This window comes from Pinus tabuliformis, chromosome Q, assembly GCF_031772625.1.
Source record: "Pinus tabuliformis cultivar Carrire ecotype Pingquan chromosome Q, CPIR1, whole genome shotgun sequence".
Classification (NCBI taxonomy): Eukaryota; Viridiplantae; Streptophyta; class Pinopsida; order Pinales; family Pinaceae; genus Pinus; species Pinus tabuliformis.
In genome coordinates this window covers 1139242603-1139252651 of record NC_142296.1, presented here as the reverse complement: position 1 = coordinate 1139252651, position 10049 = coordinate 1139242603, and the positions used below count along the sequence as shown (strand labels likewise).

Sequence of the window (10049 nt, the reverse complement as noted above, 5' to 3'; positions counted from 1 at the left end):
CGGCAAGCAAGTCAGAATCAAGAAGGAGGAAGAGAAGGATGTTGCCCTAGCATCTGAGGGAAAGAAGGAGAAACAGAAGAAGAAGGACCTCTCCAAGGTCAAATGCTTCCACTATGGGGAACTGGGTCACTATGCGAACCAGTGTCCAATGAAGAAGAGCAAGGGAGAGGCTTCTGAGACCAAGGCAACACCAGTGAGGGCTGAGAAAGAAGTGGAGACTGATGACGACTGTGCCATGAGTGCTCATGCGCCACTTGAGAGGAAGTGGGGAGACATCGAGTTGTAGTCAGACAGACTACAGACGATGAGAGGCAGGATCCTCGAGGTACCCAACCTCTTGGATTATACCTAGCTACGGGAGCCCCGAAGAGGAGTAGCAGGATTGGCAGATGTCGGTAGAGACAGATGTAGATGGAGCAACAGAGAGTGCTACAGTGCAGGAGTCCCGGGACAGCGTGAGGCATGGAGTTGTTGCAGCAGCGCAGAGGTCAGTAGATGGAGCACTTGTCAGCAACAGAGAGAGCTTCAGCATCGAGAGTGTTTCTAGCCTGACGGAGATGTCAGAGTTGGGAGGATCAGTTACTTACTTCTCAGTAACTGAGTTGCAGTGAAGCAGTTAGCAGTGGCAGTGCTATGGGCAGCACGACGCAGCATGATGAAAGGGGATGCAGTGCAGATGCAGCAGTGGTAGTGGCAGGGCCATAGGCAGCAGCATGGATGCAGAGAGAGTTGTTGTATGGATGCAGCAGTGGCAGTGGCAAGGCCATGGGTCGCAATACACGATGCAACAGTGCAGAGGATGTTGGGCAGGGAGACCTAGCATCAGCACAGGGACCAATGCTGGATGATCAGGGCGATACTCACTGAGGAGTATTACTAGAGCATAGTCCTCACTAAGAGGAAGTGTTGATTTCGAGTAGCATCGAATGTGCTCTAGCCACGAAAATTGCTGGAGAGGCTAAAGCACATGAGATCTCCAAGACCCAGAAATGGTTTGGAAAGAATCTAACCAGTTGGGAGATATTAAAATAATTAATATTTTTAATGGAGTTCCTAAGTTTAACAAAATATTAATGTGAATTAATATAAAATTGGGTTAGAATGGTCCAAAAGTCATGGATCAAGAGAAATCTAATCTTAGCTGTTGATTAGAGATTTAATCTCGGTCGTTGATGGACCAACGAGAAAAGTATAAGAAGAGGCTTGAGGGTCAGTTGGAGAACACACTGAAAAAGATCAAGAACTTGATTTTCTGGGGCAGGGTTTGCTGAGGAAATTGAGTGAAGTGATCTAAGTTGCAGATGAGGGGCAGTGAATACATAGCAGAGAGGCAGAGTTAGTACATGGAGGATCAGCGCGGAAGGCGGGAGAGGTTGATGCAAAGCCAGCTAGAGGCCATGCAGAGGCAGCCAGAGGCCACGTAGAGGCAGCCAGGAGCTACGCAGAGCTAGAGAGGGCCAGCGTGTGAGACGCAGAGGCTCCAGAGGCTGACGCAGAGCCCCGAGAGGCTGACGCTGGGCCAAATAGGCTAACGTTGGGCCAGATAGGATGACGCAGGCCCTAGAGGCAGCGCTTGGAGATTTTCATGGGACAGATTGGAGCTAGAGAGCTGGATAGGGTGACGCATAGCAACAGGAGCTGCAATGTTGCTGTGGAATCGTTCATTCGGTGATTTAGCCGAAATATCTATCTCCGACTAAGAGGTACTACTGCCGAGGGCATTCTCTGTTGGGTGAGCCATTTCTGGCACCCTAGTTGTATTCTGAAACTGCATAATAATAAAACCCTCTGAATAGCTGCACCGGTTTTCCCACATTGGGTTTTTCCAGGGACATTAGTCCAAAAACAATGGTGTCACTTGTGTGCTTGTTTCTTTCAGTTGATGATCTGTATGTGTTGATACTGTACTTGTATTTATTTTCAGTATTTACATGGTAAATAACTTGTTAAGTAACTGAACAAGTAGGAAGAAATAAATCAGATAGTACAGGAAAAATTTCTAATGGATAGACTCAAAAATTCCAATAGCAAGTCTGAGATGGTTTTAGCTCACTCATCCTTCTTGTGGCATGCTCCTTCTTATTTTTTTTTTGTCACATTCTTGTATCCTGTTCTGCGGGTTCTCAATCTTGGGTTGACCTTGTTCCCATTGTCCTCACTCTAACATCTCCACATTTGACAGCTAAGAGAAAAACATTCAGGGTGGCAATTAGGCCCACATATTGGATGGGACTCCTATCCTAAATGTTGTGAGGTCTAATTGGGAATTCACACCGAGAAATCCCTTAGCTATTGGCAGGACATTTTTCCCGTCAACATTTCCCTAATTCGTCAGTATACGTCACAATGGGTCTTGCATACTGGGCGTCGAGACTATTTCCTCCAAGGTCGTCACCTAATGAATCAATGATCCTCTCATTCCAGGTGAGAACAACCGCGTAAAAGGCGGTGGTTCAACGTTCAAGAGCCACCCTCTTGTCTAGATCAAGATCCATAGCCTCTGAGACTAGGAAACATCTTTATTGGACTCTCAATCACCATTTCGATCAATCAGTTATAATAAAGGAGTCTGGATCAATATAATTACAAATTATGTATATCAGTTATGTATATGGACCGAGCCTTTTCTTGGATATAAAACTACGTCAAACATAAAAATACATTGAAAAAATGTACAAATTTCCCCCAAACCTCAAATCTTTACCTGCGGAACGTCGAATTTGACGGAAAAAACAACCAAATTAACGAATTTGAGATCGCAGAAAGGGATTTCATTTATGTTTTCAGATTTCTAGCATATTTTTCGATCACTTTAATTTTAAATTTGTATTTTCTTTCACAAGAGCCACAAATTAAACAAAAGCCATGACTCCAAATATTAACGGAAGCCACAAATTAAACACAAGTCCAAAACAAAAATAATGCCAAGAGAGAGGGACTTTGCTTGGGCTTACTACGACAAGATTCCTAGAGACCCCAAGCTCCTCTGTAAATTTTGTAAAGGGAAATGTAGTGGAGGCATTTATAGATTCAAGTACCACCTTGCACAGATACCCGACCATGATATAGGTATCTGCAAACATGTTGACCAAGATGTCAAACACCAAGCAATCTTGGCCCTTGATATGTTGAATGAGCAAAACGCCAAGAAAGCAAAGCAAAGTGTAGAAGTAGGAACTCTTGGAGCTGGTCATTCTTCTTCCAATACCCCCTTGTCACCTCCCTTTGTTGAATCCTCAATGTCGGGCCCAAGTTTCCCACAAATGCCTCAAAGTCCAAGTCAAACTCAAGGCCAAATTAATCCTCCTACATTCAACACTGGAGGTGGAAACATAGACACCTTTTTTGCTCCCCGTACAACCTGGTTCCCAACCTACCTTGTGTTGGAAAATCAGAAAGGCAATAAAGGTTTTCTCGATATTGATAATTACTTGTGATGTTACTTGTTATTATGATTCTTTATATCTTCTTTCCTTAGTTAATTAAGAAATTACACAAAGTAGCAGCACATAAAACAATGAACACAAGATGTAGGCACATGCCAGGACAAAACCCCTCTCGAGGGGAAAACCCAGTCAAAGTAATTATTCCTTTCAATAGTATTCTTTGAGACTCTTCACCCTAGACCTTGACCAGACCTTCCCTCCACACCAAGTCAACCTCCAAAAGATTGATCTCTTTCCAGCAACTTTGACTATGCAGCAGCTCATGGCTTCTAGCAGCAGTCCAACTTGGGAGACTTCGTTCTCCCAATCCAGAACACGAAATAGAGAGAGACCACCACCAAAATTTCGATTTTCCTTGACTCCTTAGACTCCCCCAAACTCACATTCACTTCGGCTTCCCAACAACATACTTTCCCAGCTTCCTACTTCGCACTTCTGCCCGGCAAACAGATTTTCACACTTCTGCCTAGAAGAGAGAGAATGAGAAGTGATGCACCAAATGAATTCATTGTCCTTCCTTTTATAGGCTTCTTGTGGGGTCGAATGGGTCCTTAGGCCAACTTGATCTTCTCTTAGGCCGACATGGTGTGGAGGTTACATAATTCATATTTGACTCAATACTTAATTGATTTACATGTTCAAAAGCCCAAGAAGGGCCTCTTTAAATGTACAATAATTCTATAGACGCAGAATAAATCCTAGAAGTCCTCAATGGGGAATTTGACCTAAAACATGGTGACCCAAGCATGAAACCCATGCTTTAATAAGTCACAATAATAATAACAAAAGTTCTTTTCTTTATTCTTTTGACAAGTACATTACGTAATGACTCAAGTACATTATTGAAGACCAAACATAGTTACTTTTTCCAACAACTTGGATGCCACTGGTTGGGAAAAAAATGTCCATAGTCAAACAAGGAAGGCCATTGCTAACTTTTGGTACTATTCCAACATACCTTTCCACTGTGCTAGAAATCCTTATTGGCATGCTATGATTGTAGTTGTTATTGTAGGTCCAGGGTTCAAAGCCCCTTCATGTGAAAGCCTTATGGCAGATTTGTTGTTAGAGAGTGTTGAAGATGTCATGTTTGTGCTATCTGAGTTTTGTTCATCATGGGTAGAAACAAGGTGCACCATCATGAGTGATGCATGGATAGATCGGAGGAATAGAACTTTAATAAATTTCCTTGTATCTTGTCCAGTAGCCACAATGTTTCTCAAATCAGTGGATGCCTCAAACAAGGTTAAGACTACCCAACTTATTTGTGATGGAGGAAATCGTTCAATAAGTGGGATAAGAACATGTACAAATTGTCATCAACAATGCAACTATTTATATGGTTGTTGGTAGACTTTTTGAGCTTAGGCACCCCACTATTTTCTGAACTTCTTGTGTTGCCCATTGCATATATTTAATGCTTGAGGGCATTGGTAAACTTCCTTGGATACATGAGGCTGTGTAGAAGGCAAAATCCATAACCAAATACCTGTACAATCACACTATCATCCTAAACACCATGAGAAAATACACTGAAGGTAAAAAAATTGTTCAACCTGCAGTGACCAAATTTGCAACAAATTTCGTATCTTTGCAATCTGTGGTTGAGCAAAAGATAAATCTAAGTGGATGGCATCTAAACATTTCAAGGCCCTCGAAGGCATTGAAATTGTTGCACTTGTGTTTAATGACGGTTTCTGGAAAGATGTCAAAGAGATTATTGTTGATAATTACTTGTGATGTTACTTGTTATTATGATTCTTTATATCTTCTTTCTTTAGTTCATCAAGCAATTACACAAAGCAGCAGCACATAAAACAATGAACACAAGATGTAGGCACATGCCAGGACAAAACCCCCCTCGAGGGGAAAACCCAGTCAAAGTAATTATTCCTTTCAATAGTATTCTTTGAGACTCTTCACCCTAGACCTTGACCAGACCTTCCCTCCACACCAAGTCAACCTCCAAAAGATTGATCTCTTTCCAGCAACTTCGATTATGCAGCAGCTCACGGCTTCTAGGAGCAGTCCAACTTGGGAGACTTCGTTCTCCCAATCCAGAACACGAAATAGAGAGAGACCACCATCAAAATTTCGATTTTCCTTGACTCCTTAGAATCCCCCAAACTCACATTCACTTCGGCTTCCCAACAACACACTTTCCCAGCTTCCTACTTCGCACTTCTGCCCGGCAAACAGATTTTTGCATTTCTGCCTAGAAGAGAGAGAATGAGAAGTGATGCACCAAATGAATTCATTGTCCTTCCTTTTATAGGCTTCTTGTGGGGTCGAATGGGTCCTTAGGCCGATTTGATCTTCTCTTAGGCCGACATGGTGTGGAGGTTACATAATTCATATTTGACTCAATACTTAATTGATTTACATGATTCAAAAGCCAAGAAGGGCCTCTTTAAATGTACAATAATTCTATAGACGCAGAATAAATCCTAGAAGTCCTCAATGGGGAATTTGACCTAAAACATGGTGACCCAAGCATGAAACCCATGCTTTAATAAGTCACAATAATAATAACAAAAGTTCTTTTCTTTATTCTTTTGACAAGTACATTACGTAATGACTCAAGTACATTATTGAAGACCAAACATAGTTACTTTTTCCAACAACTTGGATGCCACTGGTTGGGAAAAAAATGTCCATAGTCAAACAAGGAAGGCCATTGCTAACTTTTGGTACTATTCCAACATACCTTTCCACTGTGCTAGAAATCCTTATTGGCATGCTATGATTGTAGTTGTTATTGCAGGTTCGGGGTTCAAAGCCCCTTCATGTGAAAGCCTTCTGGCAAATTTGTTGTTAGAGAGTGTTGAAGATGTCATGTTTGTGCTATCTGAGTTTCATTCATCATGGGTAGAAACAAGGTGCACCATTATGAGTGATGGATGGAAAGATCGGAGGAATAGAACTTTCATAAATTTCCTTGCATCTTGTCCAGTAGGCACAATGTTTCTCAAATCAGTGGATGCCTCAGACGAGGTTAAGACTACCCAACTTATTTGTGATGGAGGAAATCGTTCAATAAGTGGGATAAGAACATGTACAAATTGTCATCGACAATGCAACTATTTATATGGTTGTTGGTAGACTTTTTGAGCTTAGGCACCCCACTATTTTCTGCACCTCTTGTGTTGCCCAGTGCATAGATTTAATGCTTGAGGGCATTGGTAAACTTCCTTGGATACATGAGGCTATGGAGAAGGCAAAATCCATAACCAAATACCTGTACAATCACACTATCATCCTAAACACCATGAGAAAGTACACTGAAGGTAAAAAAATTGTTCAACTTGCAGTGACCAAATTTGCAACAAATTTCATATCTTTGCAATCTGTGGTTGAGCAAAAGATAAATCTAAGTGGATGGCATCTAAACATTTCAAGGCCCTCGAAAGCATTGAAATTGTTGCACTTGTGTTTAATGACGGTTTCTGGAAAGATGTCAAAGAGATTATTGTTGTGACAGAGTCTCTTGTCAAAATTCTCAAGTACTTCAAGTCTTTTAACTTTTTCATTTTTAAAATTTCATTTAAAGCTTCATTTCATTTTCAAAGTTTCATATTTCATTGAATTTGAAAGTTTGAACTTTCAGGATGGTTGATGGTGACAAATCCACTATGGGTTACATTTATGAGGTGATGGATCTCACAAAGGAGGCCATCAAAAGAAGATATGGGGATGAGGAGGCCAAGTATATGCCTCTTTAGGACATTATTGATGTACGTTGGGATAGGCAATTGCATTCCCCCTTACATGTTGCTAGGTACTTCTTAAACCTATAGTATTTTTATGATAAAAACAAATTTAATGAGGATGGGGAGGTTGGCAAAGGACTTATGACATGCATTCAAAGGTGTTTCCCTGATCAAGAAGTTCAAAGCCACATCTTTGCCCAACTATAAGATTATAGAGCATCAACCAAATTATTTTCCTATACTAGTGTCGTACGAGAAAGGACTAAGATGTTGCCAGGTACCCTTTGAGGCTTGAAGGCTTCATGAATTCATTAAATTTGTTTAATTTGTCTATTAAAAACTTCAATGTTTTATTAAATAATAAATTTTGTTGTCTTTTTAGTATTTATCTTTGATCTGTACTTACTACTCATGAACCCTTGCCACTTGCTAGGTCTTTGGTGGCAAAACTTTGGTAGTGATACACCAAATTTGAAGAGATTCGCCATTCAAATCTTAAACCAATCATACAGTGCTTTAGGTTGTGAGTGCAATTGGAGCATATTTGAGAAAATACATCCTAAGAAGCACGACAAAAACACTTAAATGACCTTGTATTTGTCCATTACAATCTCCAACTTCGCAACGAGCAAATACTAGGTCAGAGTCGAGACACTAAGCCTTGATGAACAAAAGGCTTGCCTTAGTCATGCGTAATTGCATTTGGATTTGAAGGTTTCATAATTTGATTTGCACTTTAAAGTTCAAACTTTAATTCACATTTCCATGTTTCATGATAATGACAGGTTTGGATCATTCACCAATCAACCTTGAAGAGATAGATTTGCATACTACAAATGCAGCAAATTAGGTCCAATCAGAGGAGACTCCTCTTTTAAGCCTAGAGGACTTGGAGAATTTTGAGAGTCAAGGAGGCGAAGGAGTGGGAGGAATCACTTCTAATTCTCACTCTTAAAGTCTTAGTTACTGTTTTTTCACTGATTAGTATGCAATATTTTGTAAACTTTTAGAAACAGATGCTTCTAGTTCTATGTAGTCACTAGTTAGGAGTCAAGACTCAGTGCTTTGTATTATGTTTGGATTCATAACATATATGAGATACTTATTCATTCATGATATTTCATACATTTAATGATATTATGCATTCTTTGGACATGGCTTTATTGAATATCAATGAAAAATGTTTTTTTTTTTTTTCAATGTGTGTATATATTTATTAATTGTATTGAAAGATTTCTTCTCAACCTGATTAAAACTCTTCGCTCTTTTGCCTCACCAATTTATTGCCGATTCTGAATCTGGTAACATTGATTAACCCCAAGAAAGACAAGATTGCTAGTGTGGAGAGCTTGTGTGATACGAGCTTTCTGAATGGCCAAGGAGGACTTGCCGATGAAACACTACCAAATAATATATTGAGCATCGCAAAAAATATCAAGTCCCAGATTTTCAAATTCAGAGACATTCCTCAGCCATCCATAGGGGACAAATCCTGCTTGCTCAACATTAATTTGCTAAAAATAACTATTACACACACATTATAAATCCCAGACAGAAACAGAGCAGGTATTCCGACAAAGCTTCTTCATTCAGAGCTTAGCAAAAATATCCAAACTTGGGATTCTTCATGGAAAGGCGGATGAAAATGGTAGATCTGATCCTCCGTGTCTTCCAGGATGAACCATTGACCATGTATCATATGTGTTCCAGCTTTTGAGGAATCATCTAGAATAGTATTCCTTTCTCCGTAAATATCGTTAAATGAAGAAATATTGCGAATCCCCCGAACTTCCTCCAATAATAGATATAAGAGAAGTTATACAATTCTCTTCCTCCTTTATCCCCTTATCACATTCATCAACTGAAATACAAGAACACAAACCAGGAATACAACTGAATAGTTTTGCCGCCTGTGTAGGTATAAGAGGTAAATGCATGTTTTGATTTTCTGAAGTATAGCTTGGGATTTGTCATTCAGATGTCACATTCTTTTGCTTGATTTTTTGGACGTTCTTTTGGAACTCAGAAATATTTTGTACTGATATCATTCTTTTTTCTAGATCGAAACTTTGTCCACAGCCAGGGTTCTTACGTAAGAGAACATTCACAGATTACTCTGATTTAACATCCTTCTCAGCATTTCGACCCCGACACTACCTTATAGATGTTAGCTAAGGTCAGACCTAGGGTTGAAAGGTTCGATTCACGGAGTCTCGCACAACATACGGAGACAAGAATTTTGGCATGTGAAGCGGGCAATGCCTTGTGGGAATTAAAAATATGATTTTCAAGCACAGATTTCATTAAATGTTTTTTTTGGGAGGTGTGTTTGCATTTTCTTCCATTCCAACATTCCATCCAGTACTCATTTTCAGTTAAAATTAGAAAAAGGCATAAAACCAAGTGAAACCAACTGAGTAACTTCTTTGAAAAAATGATGAAAGTGGTACCCTGGAAAATTAAATGAGCACTTGCAGAAATCCACTTGGCCCCTAAAAAATCGAAATTGGAAAAACCGAGCTGGTCTTATCCTTCCCCTGGCCTGTCATCAAAATAAATCCGACCAAAATTCCATCAATGTTTTGGCATTGTCATATTCGTCTGAAATGAAATTAATACATAATACGAGGCAGAATAGCTATCTTTTTAATTTAATTATTGAATTTTGAAAAATATAAATTTATTGTCAAATTTAAACAAAAGTTGCATTGTAGATACTCTTGCTTGGTTTAATTATAATTAAATTAGAGTAAAAAAACAATGAAAACATATATGAATGGAGGAACGAAGTCGACCTTGTACATTATAACATCGGATTTAATTTGATTGGCATTTTTGTAACGTATGCCTTTACACATAATATTTAAAATACTTATTTTCCTTATAGCAAGTA

The 10049-nt window shown here is 39.5% G+C and overlaps 1 protein-coding gene across 3 annotated transcripts in view; it reads right to left on the bottom strand.

The window, feature by feature from the left end:
* The window catches only part of LOC149223587 (uncharacterized), a 45512-nt gene extending 35744 nt beyond the window's left edge, over positions 1 to 9768 (bottom strand). The window contains exon 1 of one of the 3 annotated variants that reach the window (XM_089383357.1): positions 9607 to 9768. The gene's annotated coding sequence lies outside the window, so the exon portion shown is untranslated. The remainder of the gene's footprint in view (positions 1 to 9606) is intronic. The other 2 variants (XM_089383355.1, XM_089383356.1) reach the window with 2 other exon arrangements.
* Positions 9769 to 10049: the final 281 nt, after the last annotated feature.